Here is a 16,298-nt window from a genome sequence, read left to right on the forward strand (position 1 = left end):
TATTTCCTCATCGAGTGTGTGTGTGTGTGTGTGTGTGTGTGTGTGTGTGTGTGTGTGTGTAGGCTAGTGGGTATGGAGGCCAGAGGTTGATGTCTAGTTTCTTTTTCAATAACTCTTCACTGTTTCCCCCCTGAGATATGATCAGTCACTAAACCCAGGCCTTGCTGATTGGACTAGACTAGCTTACCACCAAGTCCCAGGGATTCTTCGTTCACCAGCCTCACTGCAATCTGCAATGATTATGGCGGTTTCAGGGTTTTTGTTGCTGTTTCTTAATGTGGATGTGGGGATGTAGACTCAGTCTTCATGCTTGTGTGGCAAACACTTTGTTTATTGGCCCATTTCTCCAGATCCTGGGCTTGCACCTTTCAAAGCCTCTTGGTTCTCTCTCCTCACGTTTCCCCAGAAGTCTCCTTGGTCTGTACACAAATAACTCCCAATGGGGCTGTTCAGCCATCCTCAGGCAGAGCCAGGGATTTGGGTTTTGAAATCAGCAACGCTGAGGACACACATACGTAGATACCTGTCTTTTGGCTGGGTGATGATGGCAGCAGATGCCTTTAATCCTAGCACTTGGGAGACGGAGGCAGATGGATCTCATTGAGTTCGAGGCCAGTCTGGTCTACAAAGTGAGTTCTAGGACAGCCAGAGCTACACAGAGAAAGCCTGTCTCAAAAAACAAAACAAGAAAAAATACCTGCCTTTTATTAGGCTCAGCCTTTGCAAAGCTATCCCACTGCTTCTCAGCTTTAACTTGTGACCTCACCAAACGTGGTTCATAGACACCGGGAGGCAGAATCAGCCAGATGTTCGTGGATGCCTCTGGCAAGCACCCAGTGAAGTGTCTGACCAGTGGGGTTTTTTAAAAATAAGTATTTAGCCAACTGAGCTAACTATCTTGGCCTCAGTCATCCTCACACCTGATGTCATATGCGCTATATTGTTTGAAGGGCCCTCTTATAACATTCATCTCTGTTCTGACCTTATCTTTGTAAAATAGCCCTAATTCTAGTTTTCTTCTCCCCAGTTGTATTTTCTGTCTGTTGCTGTCTGGGTGGTTGGTCTTGGCACAGTCTGCCAGTTCTCTGTGTCCTCTCCCACTGAGGAACACGGTTTTCACAGCCACTCTCTGACTCTTGGACCCATGCTGGGTTTATGACCATTGAGTGACTCACCACTGACAGTATGGATTTTAATTTCATACACCCCAACTGGCCACCCTACTACTTACTGAGGTGCTTACTGAGGTATGCCATGCCCTTTCCTGAGGAGCCTCACCTCTTCTCCTGTCTACTCTATTGGGGGCAGAGAAAAGCTGCAATCTCTCAGAAACCTCAGGAAGAGGTATCACTATGAAGAGGCTAGCTCTCACAGGGTGGCTAAGTCTTCTGAGTTTACCTGTGGCCATCTGCCTCCCTCCACCGCTCTGCTTGCCCATTAGTCATGACACACACAGAAAATCAAGACTCCCAGGTCCCATGCTTTGTCAAGAGTGTTCCAGGCTCTGGAGAGTTAAGGGCGGAACCTGGGTGGATGGACAGGACTGTTAGTTATCATGGACAGTCCAGCAAGTGTCCCTCCCCTGTCACATACCTCCTGTCCATGATGTCTCTTTCACTCTGACCACAGAAAGGAGGTGGGGGGGTGAGAAGAGAAAAAAGTTACAAAATACTTAGGTTTATAAATCTTTGTGTTTTCATTTAACAGCAGGAATCTCAGCAGCAGCTAACTGAGGACTGAATTTTTTTTTTTAAAGGAGAAATCCTGGATGCTAGAACCATTCAGGTTCTTTCTTTTTCTTTTCTTTCTTTCTTTTTTTTTTGTGGAGGAGGTGGTGGGGGGAGGGATTAAATCAAGTCTTTTCTTCCAGGAGGGCTCAGCTCTAAGCTCTCGTGGCTACAACACGGAAGATCAGTTCTGTGTGTGTGACTCAACTGTCCAGGAAGTGTGAAATGAAGAGGCGCCAAACCTGAAGTTGTTCTCATAGCTTCAGCTCAAGTAAGACAAACGAAGTGGGGGGAGCATCCCACGATGGGGACCAAGTCTTCGATGGAGGGGAAGGGCACGGGGAGACATGAGTTGGGACATGGCAGAAGGGAGCTGCGTCTTTAAGTCTGTCCTATGGTTATACATATTTTTCTTCTATGAATGGGTTTTGCTGTAAATTATAGCTTTGCTCGTGGTCCCTTGGGTCAAAAGAAATGGTCTCTAAACAGAAAACCGCTCTGATTGGTGACTTGCCTTCTTCCCTCCCCAACCCCCTTCCTAATTGAAAGCAAATGTGTAATATATTGGATGCTGGGATCCTTGGCGCAGGCCCAGGAATCCTCAGAATGTGAGGTTTCTCTCAAAGGCATCTTGCATCAGCCTGTGGATGTATGCCTACCACGGGGCTCCTTCCCCGGCAAAGTGGAAAAAGAAGTGATTGGCAACAAATTCTTCCTTTGGGGTTGGGGGAACACACTGGATTATAACGGTTTTCTTCTTTTCAAAACTGGTCGTCCCTGGATGGAAGTAAGTGCTGTGGCTCTTTTTTTTTTTTTTTTTTGTCTCTTCATTTTCTTGTTCAGAAACGAAAGCTCTGCGTGTACTTCTCTTGGTGTGTCAGGAAAAGTTTTAAAAGCGGCAGCGGACAGTTTGAATCAGGGAGGAGGAAGGTCGGGAGCTGGGCTCTACAGACTCAGGACCAAGGCAGATCTCAACGTTTTGGGGTCTGGATTTGTGTCAGGGAGGGAAGAATGGGAGCCAATAACCAAAGAAGGCCGAAGTGAAGTACATGACTCCACGGCAGCTGCAAGGTACAATAAACAGCTTTAGCAGAGTTGGAAATGTTGGCAGGCAAGACGGGCCGATCGCAGAGTTGGGCTGTCGGAGAGAGGAGGGCCACGAGCTGTGTTTTCAGGCGTTGAGTGGCGGTGTTTGAAGGGCCTGAGTTTTGGTGAGAGCACGACCTAGCACCTTTTGGGATTTAGTTGTGGGAAGGGCAACTGTGGGTGAGGGCTTTGGGTGAGCTGTGGTGGCTTCACTTTTGGGCTGGGTTGGCTGGGCAGGAAGGGGAGCTGCCTGGAGGGTATGCAGTGGGTGATGTGAAGCAGACACTAGTCTTCCTCGGCACTAGGTGCTTCTCCTTTTGTTATCAGAGGACTTTGGGGCTGATTCCAGTTGGGACCCAGAGTCCTGGCCAGGGTTCAAGAGGCCCATCTAAGGGAGAGAGTTCGCTCAGAGTGGCAGACGTACTCAGGCCAGCCATTTGAGGAGAGTTGGGAGTGCTCAAGCCAGTGGCGGCTTTAGCTCCATTTTAACCACTCAGCGGAATTTCCGCATCCTTCCTGGTGGCAACTGGAGTCTGGAAAAGGGTCTTTGTAATCGCCATCCCTTCTGACCCTCTCACTGAACACATTCCAAAAATCGATAGCAGAGGCCTGACTTGTTTCGGTGTCATAGCACGTTAGAAGTGGCGTGGAAAATGCACTCAGCTGATGGCGCGTGCCTGTTGTACTCCCTACCTCTCTCTCAGGCTTATTTTTAAGATTTTGAAGAAACAATAGAGAAGATGGTAGCAGTGGTTATCAGCCAGTGGCTCTTGGTGTGCATGTGCGCGCGCGCGTGTGTGTGCGTGCGTGTGTGTGTGTGTGTGTGTGTGCGTGTGTGTGTGTGTGTGTGTGTGTGTAATGAAAGAAATTTCTAACATCTGAGTCCTTGCTCTGACCATACTCCCCACCCAGAGATTTACCTGTTATTTGATTGAGTCCCCACGATTCTGAAAGTTTATTCCTATCTCATGGGAAAGGATTTTAAGACACAGAGAAGTGAAAGGAATTGCTCAAGGAAACCCAGCAAATACACTTAAATGTTGTTAAAATGCAGCTCTCGATCCTGGGCTCCGATCAGGGTTGGGCAATTCTCCATCAACCCCTTCGTATGACGAGCGGACCTGCTTATATCTGGAGTCAAATTCCATTTTTCCCTGGGTGACCAGGAGGTGCTGATGTCAGGCTAAGGGAAGAGTGTGGAGCCTGACCTTACCTGCTTGTCAGAAGCACTGCTCTCTAGGTATTGGATGCCTGTTGAGCTTTGTTATGCAGACAGCCTGGGACTTTTTGAGTTGGTAGACCCAGGCTAGGTTCTGTCTTTTCCTTTGACTGTTGTCTTCATTTCAGCTTCTGTGTTCTCCCATGAGTTCCACTGTTAGAAGAGACACGCACCTGAAAGCATTCTAAGGACTATGGAGGGCTTCATTATGTCAGCTTTTACAATTGTATGAAATATTCGTGGATGTGTTGGGAAGCAGCTTTTGTCACGCTGTCTGGCAGTTCGTGCAGACTTGTGCGAGGGCATTTGGATGGGACTGTGTTTGAAGCTCTGAAATGGGGGCCTCTTTCTTCATTCCCATCTTTGTGTGTGTGTGTGTGTGTGTGTGTGAGTGTGTGTGTATGTGTGTGAGAGAGAGAGAGGGAGGGAGGGAGGGAGAGCACATGCACAGGTGTGTATATGTCACCTGCACATGTTTGTGGAGGCCAGAGGTCAGCCTCAGGTGTCATTCCATTTGTTTTTTGAGATGCTATCTCCCCAGCCCTTTATGCCCATCGTGTAATGGAAACAATTCTGCCTCATGGAGAAACAGTTCATATTTCCTCCCTGAAAGTGTCCTTGTGGTTTGGTTTGTCCACGGTTCCTCATTCAAAGTAGAGTCGGATGGAGGCCAGTAGGTTACTTTAAGCATCTCTGTGATGTGCACCATCTCCGAATGAGAAAGGCTTAATCAGAAGGAACTTCAGAGTGGCTGAGGACAGGTCTGGGTGCAGGAGAATCCTCTCACTGGAGGACAGGTCTGGGTGCAGGAGCATCTTCTCACTGGAGGACGGGTCTGGGTCCAGGAGCATCTTCTCACTGGAGAACGGGTCTGGGTCCAGGAGCATCTTCTTACTGGAGGACAGGTCTGGGCCCAGGAGCATCTTCTCACTGGAGGACAGGTCTGGGCCCAGGAGCATCTTCTCACTGGAGGACAGGTCTGGGCCCAGGAGCATCTTCTCACTGGAGGACAGGTCTGGGTCCAGGAGCATCTTCTCACTGGAGAATGGGTCTGGGTCCAGGAGCATCTTCTCACTGGAGGACAGGTCTGGGTCCAGGAGCATCTTCTCACTGGAGGACAGGTCTGGGTCCAGGAGCATCTTCTCACTGGAGGACAGGTCTGGGCCCAGGAGCATCTTCTCACTGGAGGACAGGTCTGGACCCAGGAGCATCTTCTCACTGGCAGGTCATCTCCCTCCATCTATTTCACGTTGCCTGCTCTGTCACACTAAAGGTGACAGTACTGCTGAAGTGGAGGGTAAGGCTAACATCTGAAACCCCCACCTCTGTTTCTGCTTAAGATCCAGTTGCTTTCTTAAACCTCAAAAGTAAGAGATCTTGAGAATGTCTTTGCAGAATGTTAGGATCAATAGTCATCCCATCCAAGAACAAAGCAGAGGCATCCATCATCTAGAGAAGTCTCCTCTCTCTCTCTCTCTCTCTCTCTCTCTCTCTCTCTCTCTCTCTCTCTCTCTCTCTCCTGGTCTTTCTGTATTGCTTTCTTACCTTCTGGCACAGTCATGTCCAGAAATAGAAGCCATTTGGACCTGTATCTCCTATAGGGAATTTAGCTTCAAACTTTCCACATTGAAGCATTTTAAATAGATGTTCTAATAAAGACAGCATGCCTCCCATCTATATAAATTTAGCTTTAGCTCAGGCACCCATCTCAACTTCTTTGGGAAGATGTGTCTTCAGGAATTATATATCACCTCAAACACACAAGCCAAAGCAAGCCCTGACTAGAAGTGGACGTCCACAACCCGCTAGTGTGTGCTGGCTCTCATCAGTGTGGACTTGCCTGCAATGCAGGCACACTAGATTCTTTATGTGCTTGGCCTGCTGAAAGCTGCGCAGCATAGGCATCAGTCGACTCTTTGCTGACAAGGATTACTCAGGCCATGAATGTGCCTGATATTCCCAGGCATCCCAGCCTTGCTCTGAACTCAGTGACTGGGTTCAAAACCTCAGTGTGCGTCCTTACAGCTGATAAGATGATGCTTTGCTAGACTGGTTCAGTGGTAATTCGGGACCCCAGGTAGACTAGACCTGAAGGATTTCTAGACCAAAAGGTAGAAAGTGGGAGTTGGTATTTTGAGGTATTTTCCAGGTTATTCGAATTTGAATGCTGACATGAGCCCAAGGAATTTCAATTCAATTCTGTTAGATTTTTTTTTTCAAAATAGCACAGCTTAACAAAGATGTCTGGATAACTTTCCAGTGATATTTACTGGAATTCCAATGACCTGATGGTGAAGCTGAGTGACTTTAAGCTGTTCCTTTTACTCACTGTATTTGAATATATTTGAATATATTATAATCAAAGCTGCATGCTTCACAAATGATTTGCTTATAAACGAGTCTCTTATTTTGATGTCCATTCTAAATTTTGGTATCTTTTAATGTTTTTGTGTGGAACCATTGAGTATTTCAAGCTTCCGTAGTTTCTCAGGCGATGCAGAATCCTGTCATTTGACAAATTGTGGACTTGCTAGCTGGACTTTCACTTTGGCATGTAAACACAGGGGAAGGTCAGCTTTGTCAGTGTTGTCCTGGCCTGGAAGATGAATGTACAAGTAAAGATGATGTAAAGTTGAGTTTAGATTGATGCTACAATGCTGAACTTCCATGGCTTTTCCAGAAATGAAGCATTGTTGGCAGTAGATTCTTGTCGATGTGCTTCATACCCACCTTAAAGCTTTGATGAGTCCTTTGAACTCACTCAGAGGTTAATGCTGCCTGGTGCTCCACAGTGTGAGAGATGGGGGAGGACATGGATGGGAAGAACTTGCCAGGCTAGTGTCGTGTTAGAAGGTTTTGGTCCCAGCACTATTATTTTTCACATGTATTTCTTTAGGACTCTTAGATTCATGGAGCTACGACCTCATTTGTCTTGCTCATGCACTTTTATTCTCTCTTTCTTTATGGGGGTGGTCAGATAAGGTAATGATTTGGAAACTGGAAAGTATTGTTCATACAAAGATGGTAGGTGGAGATGCTCTTTTCTGTCTTTCATAGGAATTTGTTCAGTGAAGTTTGCTAAAGATGTGTTTTGTAAAGATGACCCCCCAAAAAAACCCAACCCTAGTGTGTGTGTGTGTGTGTGTGTGTGTGTGTGTGTGTGTGTGTGTGTATGTGTGTACATCTATGTCTGCATGTGAACACTGAGGTCAGAAGGGAGCATTGCATCCTCTGGAGCTGAAGTCTCAGGTGGTTGTATGCTGCCTGATGTGTGTGCTGGGAACTGAACTCAGGTCCTCTGCAAGCACAGCAAGTGTTCTTCACCATTGGACAATCTCTGCAGTCTCTATGTTTAGGGTCTTAATGGCATAGGAAGCCAGAATAAATTGAGATGTAAGATGGATTAATCTAGTGCCTTTTAATTTTCCTTTATAAATTTAGTATGTTAGGAATTCATAAAACTTGAAGCAGAGATAACGTCTGAATTCTCCTGTCTAAAAGAAAAAGGTTTCTCATTAACTGTTTTTTCTCAAATGGTGTTACTTTTAAAACTCACAGGTTTATTTTCATTAAAATTTTAATTGGTATATAAAAATGTATTCTACCTTTAGTGAATTGTATAGCATTCTGGCACCATCTATCATAATTTTGTTTTCCTCTATTGATTTAGTCATTCCCCAGCAAATATTTATTTGGTATCTGCCTTCTAAGTTCTAAGTTTCAGTGATTATAATCACTTATGATCTTTCATTTCTTTCTGTTTTTTATGTCTGCGTTCATGTGTGTGTAAATCTGTCTTTCTTCCGGAAGGCTAGGGTGGCCAGTTAGGGAGCTCTAGAGATCAACCTGTCTTTTCCTCCCCAGTACTGAGAATTGCAAGCATGTACCACTATGCCACGCTCTTTTTGTAGAACATAGATTCTGGGACATCCAAATTCTGCTTGTTCAGCAAACTCTTTACAATGGCACCTTCAACACTGCCTGCTCCTTTGCATCTTTCGACAGTCATTACTATAGGTTCTGGGGTATGTCACATGCCTTTGGACAAAGCTTGATTTGGAAAATTGCTATCAGGATTAGGTAATAGGATTTTGTGCTTTAAATTTTGCTGAAGCATGATTAAATAATTCAGTCATAGTAATTCAGAAATGGTTCCTGCAAGTAGTAGAGCCAGGTGTCTTACAAAAAGACTGAAAATTTTGTGTTTTATTTTTCACAATTTCCTTTGGAAAATCAGTCAGCTTTATATTCTATAGCAACTTTATCCCTACAGAACAACTGAGGACACCGTCCTGAGTTCTCGTACTCCTCCACACTTCACACAGTTGCTCTGCTATCAGCATTTGGTATTGGCATTTCTATTTTTATCTAGTATTCAATATGTACTTATTAAACATTTCATGTTCTCTGTTAGTCATTATGGAGGCATAGAAGAAGCAATCACATTTCTTCTTTTCAAACAATGTATAATATTACATGTCCATAGTTTAAAGCCTCGTTTATTTAAACAGCTGCTGTAACTTGGTACACGCCCAACAGTGCTAGGGCTGAAATATCCCTTAGTACCTGATGAATAATACATCAAAATGAAGGATCTAGACGTCAAACATAGTTTTTGTCTTTAGGACTTAGCAGACACAAACACACACAGCAGCAACAGAAGAAAACCTCAAAAACAATACAAATCAGTTCCTAATCAGGGATAAAGGAGACAGCACTAGCATAGCAAATCCCTACCAACAGGTCCATCTCCTTGACTGGGACTGTGTTCCTTACCATTATCATTGTCTGTGTTGTCACTGTCTTCGTTCTCATCACAATCATGCTTATCATTGCACATCTAATCAAAGGTTGAAAGCAACCTCCAACGCCTCATGGCAAGGAGAGAGAGAGAGATTGAGAGAACGAACGTACGTACGTACGTGTGTGTGTGTGTGTGTGTGTGTGTGTGTGTGTGTGTGAGTGAGTGATTTTGGAAGATTTGAAGGACCATCACACTAATACATGCCACTCACCTTGCTTACTGGGAGTAAAATGAATTAATATTTGTAAAAGAACCTCATATCTCATGCCTTGCTATCCTGTAACTTCACAGAGGCTCATAAAACTTAGAGATCAACACTACAAGACCCTAATAGGGAATGAACCAATCTAAAGAAAAGAGGATGGTAGTTAAATTCTCCAAAAAGTGTTAAATATTACCAGGTGACCAGGTGAAGCTTTTGTTTGCTTATTGTTGACTCAGACTTTCACTTTGTATCCCAGGCTGGCCTGGGCCTCAACTATGTAGCTCAGGCTGAAGTTAAACTCAGGGACACACTTCTGACTCATCTTCCCCAGTGCTAGACTTACAGGATGTGCATCACCACACCTGGCTTAGATGCTTTTCTGACTTTAGAATGTGTGGATTATGTTGCTTTAAAATTAAGATTGTGATGATGATATAAAAATGGCATGAAAGGAAATTGAAAAAAATCCAAATTGCTGCTTGCTAGCCTTGGTTGGGTCATGATGTACCTTTTTTTACAAATTGCCTTTCCAAGAAATTCAAACCCCAACCCAAGCCCTAGCAAGCTATTTTGTGGATGTTGATAAACTGATGGCGAAGCTTTTGTGGAGTGGAGTGTGGTGTACAAACCTGTGTTCTGGCACTAGGGAGGTCAATTTGAGCTACATGGCGACGCCTGTCTAATTAAAAAAAAACTCTATATGGAGACTCAGAATAGCCAGAAAGGCTAACTCAATATGGATGGAGGAAAACAGTTGGAAGGCTGGCAACACTTGACTCTGGGGTTCTCTAGAAAGCTTTTGTAATCCAGGCAGGGCAGCACTTGCAAAGAACAGACAAAAGGTCACATGGAACAGAATGGAGAGCCCTAAATAGACACATGTAAATTCATTCAAAGAGGACAAAGGAGTAAGAGCAAGACAGCAAAAACAAGGAAGTCTTTTCTTTTAGTGGACACAGTGAATCTAGACAATTCCTGACATCCTTCACAAAAGTTAATGAAAATGTACCTCAGACCCAGCTCTACAGATGAAACTTCATGAAGGAGATAATTGATAAGCTAGACATCGTTAAAATGAATAACTTCCTTCCTGCTAAAGACAATGTCAAGATAAATGAGGATATCAACCACACAATAGGGACAAATATTTGCAAAAGACATTACCTAAGAAATGCAAAGAACCCAACAGTAAAGAAAACAGGCAGTAGGTCAAAAATGATGAAATATTCAGTGCATTCAAGCGAGACAGAGGGCAGGTGAGAAGATGTTCAGCTGCGCAGAACACCGAGCAACTTCAAATTAGGTTAATGCAACGCCCACATGCAGCTTCTTGTAAAGCTAAATGCACTTTCACTATAGGCTGTAACATGTGCATGCTCTAGTATTTGCTTACATGAATTGAAAGTTGTAGCCACACAAAGTGTGCACGTGAATTTTCATAGCAGTTCTATTTGTGATTGTCTTAATCTGAAAGTAACCATGATGTTCTCCAGCAGAAGAATTGACACCTGGCCCATAGAGCACTGCTCAGTGCTAAGACAGTAGCACTAAACTAATTATGGTTCTAGTAACCTTAATTATTGAAATAATTTATAAAAGCCAGGAGTGGTGGTGCATGCTTGCAATCACAGCACTGAAAAGATGGAGACAGGACGATCCCTGGGGCTCACTGGTCAGCTAGCCTAGCTGAACTGATGAGTCTCAGGTATGAAGGGTGAGACCCAGTCTCAAAAAACAAGACAGGACATCCAAGGAATGCTACTCAAGGTTGATTTCTGGCCTTCATATACAAGCACACATATGTGCACAGGCACTGGCTGATATACATGAATATGTACATATACATTAATAATTGATTATTAATAAAAAGTTATTCAACAATTTAAAGTAATAAATAAGCTATGAAGCCATGGGAAACATGAGGGAAACTCAAATGCATAGGACTAAGTGGAAGAAGCCAGTCTTCACAGGATACATTCTTTATGATTCTGACTGCATGATATTCTGGAAAAGACCAAACCATGAAGATAGTGAAAGTATTAGCTATTACTGGGAATTGAGGAGGGAGGGTGAATAGGTAGGATTTGGGGTGTTGAAACTATTCTTTGTGACACATGGATACACACCATTATTCATTTGCCAAAATCCATAGATCATCAGTACCACAGGTGCACTCTAGGGCAAACCATGACATTGGGCATCCATGGTGTGGCCCTGTAGACTATAGTGCCATACAGTGGTGGGGAACAACATTAATAGCAGAGGTTAAACTCACATGAGAGCAGGTGGCATATGGTAAGAATCTCCAATGTTTGTTCAGTTTCTCTGTAACTCAGAACTGCTCTAAAAAACATGCAATAAAGAATAAATGTCTTCCCCAAGCCTATAAGTCGTAGCACTATGATTCTGTTCTGTTGACCTCTTTCTTATCTGAAGGAAAGAGTTGTAATGTAATAATAGCCACGGGTTGCTTTTGTTTCAAAATGATTGTGTTTCTCATAGGTAGCGTCATTGTTCTGATTGTATTTTAAACTTGAATATTTTATTATTTTACTTACTAACGCTATCTGAAGCAGAAACTTGAATATTATTGATAAAGGCTCATGGCAGGCATTTGAGCACTCTAGGGGATAGTTGATGAATTAAACCTTGTCACATGGCAACTATTACTTAAACAGCAACCATTTAAGTTATTTCAGCTACAACAACAGATAATGTCACTTGAAATCATCTTATGGTTGTAAGTGCAGTAGGCCAAGGCTTAGTAGGGTACAATTCTAATGTTAACTTTGCAAACTTTTAACAGTGAGACCTTGTGCAACTATTTTTCACTTCTTTGTGCTTAAATGTTCTTATATGGACTGGTGAGATGGCTTAGCAGGCAAAGGCACTTGCCGCCAAGCCAGACCACCAGAGTTTGGTTCCCTATGGGTCCTCCATAGTTAAAGGAGAGAACTGGCTCTTGCAAGTTGCTTCTGACCACCACACATGGGCTATGGTCCACATATGTGCACGTACATAGACACACACATACACACAATAGATAAATGCAAAAATGTAACGTCCGTATCTATAAAGAACTTTATAAAATTTCTACAACTTCCAGTTTGGCTCTGTTAGTCACTGTCTGGAAACAGCACCCATACCCAGAGTCACTTTACAGTAAAGCCTTGAGTCATATGGACTACACTTTTGTGGTCACCTCAGCCCTATACTCTGCGAATAGTGCCCCTTTTCCCTGTACTTAAGCTAAATAACTCTCTTCTGAAGATTCAAACTCCAGTTTCAGATTGTCTCTGTGGCTCACGTCTCATTTCTTGGAATCCTAAGGATTTAAAAATTTTTTTTTGTTAGGATCATTCAGTTGAGCAAGGCCCATACATATCTTATGAGTTCTCTATAAATTACTTCCTTGTATAACCCATAAGCGAGTTTTTATTGGCTTCTTAAAATAGACTAAGGGATTTTTATAAGCCTACGGCAGTTCTGATTTGTGGTCGGGAAAATTCTTAGAGGGGAGCATTGAAAGCCTCACACGCTGTTTTTGAGCACATAAAAGAACTCGATTTCTGTTAATTGGTTATGCCACTAGATCAGGGTAGCCAGGAATCTGATCATGTGGAAATGGACTAGGCACTGAGTGTTCTGTTGGGAGCTCTGGGTTCAAATTCTGTTTCTTATAAATCATAATTGTAAGTTTCATGAATATGAAACTTGAAGAGAGACACAGCCTTTTCATAGGTGACATGGGGTAGACTCAATTTTCAGGAAACATTTCTTTAGGACTGTCTAACTTGCCATTATTATATAAATACTGCATGAATCTATTTTATAAGGAGAGAATTCAGCTTCTCAGGCGATGCTACTAATATGCTGTTAATAGATGTATAAATGTGAGACTGCATAGATGGCTCAGTGGACACAAGTTAAGTTACTAGCACCCATATGGCAGCCCACAAGTATATGTATCTCTAGCTCCAGGGCTTCCAATGCCCTATTCTGGCCTCTGTGGGCACCAGGCACTCACACGGTGCATATACACACATTCAGGGAAGCACTCATACAGGTACAATAAAAATTTCAAAATACTTTTGAGATGTGTAAATATGAAACTAGGAACTATAGACAATTCTTGTGCTTATAGCTCAAAGGCAACCATAAAGCTAAACTAAATTTATTAGTTTCAGCTAGGAGCATGGTTGTAAGGGGAGAGATGATGTGATTCTACTTAAATTCATTAGTAGATGGAGTTGAACAGAGTGTCCTTTTCCTTGTAACTCAGGTTGATTATTTAAATATATTAATACTTAGGCGGAGAAGGCTTGCTGGTGCATATGCACGTTGAACAAATTGTCTTAGCCTCAAGGGCTTATAAATTCAGAAAACTTGGATCCCAACCAAAATGCAGTAGTAGTTAATCATTAAATGTGAGTTTAAAAGGGTATCATCTGACCATTTACTAAATTGCGGCATTAACTACTTGTCTCATTTCTGTGACCAAAGAACCAAGGAAAGCATCTTAAAGAAGGAAGGGCCACGTTGGCTCACTGTTTATGGATACAGTCCATTATGGCAGAGGGCGGAGCAGGGTAGGCATGGTACATGGTGGGGAGTGTGCCTCTAGCCGTGGGGACAGGAGTGTGAGGGAGCTGGTCACACTGGGTACACAGTCAGGAATGCTGGTACTCTGTTTGCTCTGTCCATTTATTGCTAATAGAACCAGGCATGAAATCATTCTGCTTTGTGTGCTCATGCCTCAGCTCTGCTTATAAGCCAGTACTTGCTGGTATGTAAGATGTCAGAGTCCAAATCATGCATCTCCTTGCAGCAGGGATGCTGTGGCTGAATAGATTAAATTGCCTCGTGCCAAGCAATGACTCAATTCTCCCACTGATTCTTCTATTTTCAGATTGGTTCTTGTTTTGACCTGGCTTTTGTTTGGTGTTTGTACAATTATAAACACAAGTGAAAAGGCAGGCACTAAGACTGACTGCATGATGGCTCTTAGCTATCTCTTGTACTAAATGTCAAATTAGAAAACAGAAGACATAGCATTAATTTGAAAGATTCTAGGAGTCTTGTGGACTTCAAGAATGCACTTATAAAAACACATGACAATAAAACTGCAGTTGGTCTCTGTGGTGGCTAGCCTTTATCAGCCTGACACAAGCCAGTCATCTGGGAAACAGGAACCTCAACTGAAAATGTGTCTTGTAAGAACATCCTTGTGGCATCTTCTTGAGTGATTATTGATGTGGGAGGGCCCAGCACACTGTGGGTGGTGCCACTGCTGGGCGGGTGGTCCTGACCTGTTTAAGAAAGCAGGATGAGCAAGCCATGGACAGAGAACAAACTAGCAAACAGCCCTCCTTCATGGTCTCAGCATCAGTTCCTGCCTTTAGCTTCCTGCCTTGAGTTTGGTATCTCAGTGATAGACCATAAGCTAAGCAAAACCTTTTTTCACCAAGTTGCTTTGGGCAATGCTTTATTACAGCAACAGAAGAGCAAATTAGGGTAGGCATGGTACTCTTCAGAATATCTTTTTTTTTTGTCTGCTTTCCAATTTCACTAATCGTAAGTGATGAGTGCTATTGTGCTTTGGGGTTAAGGTCAGCATTTCGCAGAGAATCTCCTGAAATCTTACAGCATGGTGAGGTGGGGACTTTTCCTTTTTTGCACTGGGAAATAGGACCCTAAGAAAATGTGAGGTGCATAGCATGGAGGTGACTGGTTTAGAATTTGAACCTGCACCCTTAACATTGCATTATGCAAGTTTTACCAATGGCTCATTCTCATCTCCATTATACATTAAGGTTTTTTTTGAGACAGTGTTTCTTTGTGAAGTAGTTCAGTAGTCCTGGCTGCCCTGGAACTCTTTCTGTAGACCAAGCTGGCCTCAAACTCACAGAGATCCAGTTGCCTCTGCCTCCCAAGTGCTGGGTTTAAAGGCGTGTGCCACCAATGCCCGGCCATTGTGAGCCTTTTATTGCAAGCAAGCATAATGACTTTGTGTGTGTGCACATGCCTATTCATGTGTGCATGCATGTGGATGGCAGAGGGTAACATTAGTTGCCCTTCTTCAAGAGTCATCTACCTTTACATTTTTTGTTTTGTTTTTAGCCAGGGTTTCTCTGTGTAATGGCTCTGACTGTCCTGGAACTTGCTTTGTAGACCAAACTGGTCTCAAACTCACAGAGATCCACCTGCCTCTGCCTCCTGAATGTTGGGATTAAAGGAGTGTGCCACTGCCTGGCTTAATTTATTTTTCATTTTAATTTATTTATTTTGGTTTTTTGGAGCTAGTATCTGCTACTGACCTGGAGCTCACTGAGAAGATGAAGCAGCTGGCCAGTAAGCTCCAGGACCACACTGATCTCCACTCCAGCACTGGGATTACAAGTGCACACCAGTGGACCTGACCTGTTATGTGGATATTGAACTCAGGTCCTGTTTGTGTGGCAAACACTTTATTGGACAAGCCACCTCCCCATTCCCAAGCACAACTGCTTTAGGATTAACCCCGAATATACTATTCTTTAAAACAAAAACAAAACAGGGCCGGTATTTCATCTGGCTTTCAAATTTCAATATACTTCAGAATCAGAAACTCTACATTTCAGGCTTTGTTCCAGACAATGAATAAAAAATTTCCACACAGTATCCAGGGGACCTGTATTTGTTTTAGCAGCTTTCCTTCAGGTGGATCTGTGGTTGGTCGGGCACATATTGTGAGTAAAACTGTATTTAACTGCAGATGACTCAAGTACCACGATTGGTTGTTGTTGTTTGTTTGTTTAAAATCTAGCCTCATGTCTTAACATACTGATTGCAAAATAGTAGTGATGCAATTAAAAGAATTAATGACAGTTGGATCTCAGTGAGTTAGAGATCGGCCTGGTCTACAAAGTGAGTTCCAGGACAGTCAGGACTATTATAAAGAGAAACCCTGTCTGCAAAAACAAAACAAAACGAAACGAAAATGAATGAAGGAAAGAGCAGTTGTCAAGAGAGAGTCTTCTTGGGATGAATTTTGTTTCGACCAACCTCTTGGACTGTTGGAGACACATCACCTGACACACCCTGTCTAGACCCTCCCTCCCAGAGCACAGTGAGAAGCTGGCCAGAAGGTGGCAGAAAGCTCAGCTCTGTCCTTTAGGCTCAGCTCTGTCCATGGCAGAAAGCTCAACTCTGGGTCTATTAAGATGAGGTAGAATATGTTGTTTCACTATTTTCAAAATCCAAGGTCAATTTAGCGAG

At 43.2% G+C, this 16,298-nt stretch overlaps 1 protein-coding gene across 7 annotated transcripts in view; it reads left to right on the forward strand.

The window, feature by feature from the left end:
• Window positions 1-1,858: 1,858 nt before the first annotated feature.
• Window positions 1,859-16,298, forward strand: part of Ddr2 (discoidin domain receptor tyrosine kinase 2) — a 122,931-nt gene continuing 108,491 nt past the window's right edge. For 3 of the 7 annotated variants that reach the window (XM_040738795.1, XM_040738799.1, XM_005071424.4), the window contains exon 1: window positions 2,319-2,514. The gene's annotated coding sequence lies outside the window, so the exon portion shown is untranslated. The other 4 variants (XM_040738796.1, XM_040738800.1, XM_040738797.1 and 1 more) reach the window with 4 other exon arrangements.

Source organism: Mesocricetus auratus, unplaced genomic scaffold, assembly GCF_017639785.1.
Source record: "Mesocricetus auratus isolate SY011 unplaced genomic scaffold, BCM_Maur_2.0 Super-Scaffold_100676, whole genome shotgun sequence".
NCBI lineage: Eukaryota > Metazoa > Chordata > Mammalia > Rodentia > Cricetidae > Mesocricetus > Mesocricetus auratus.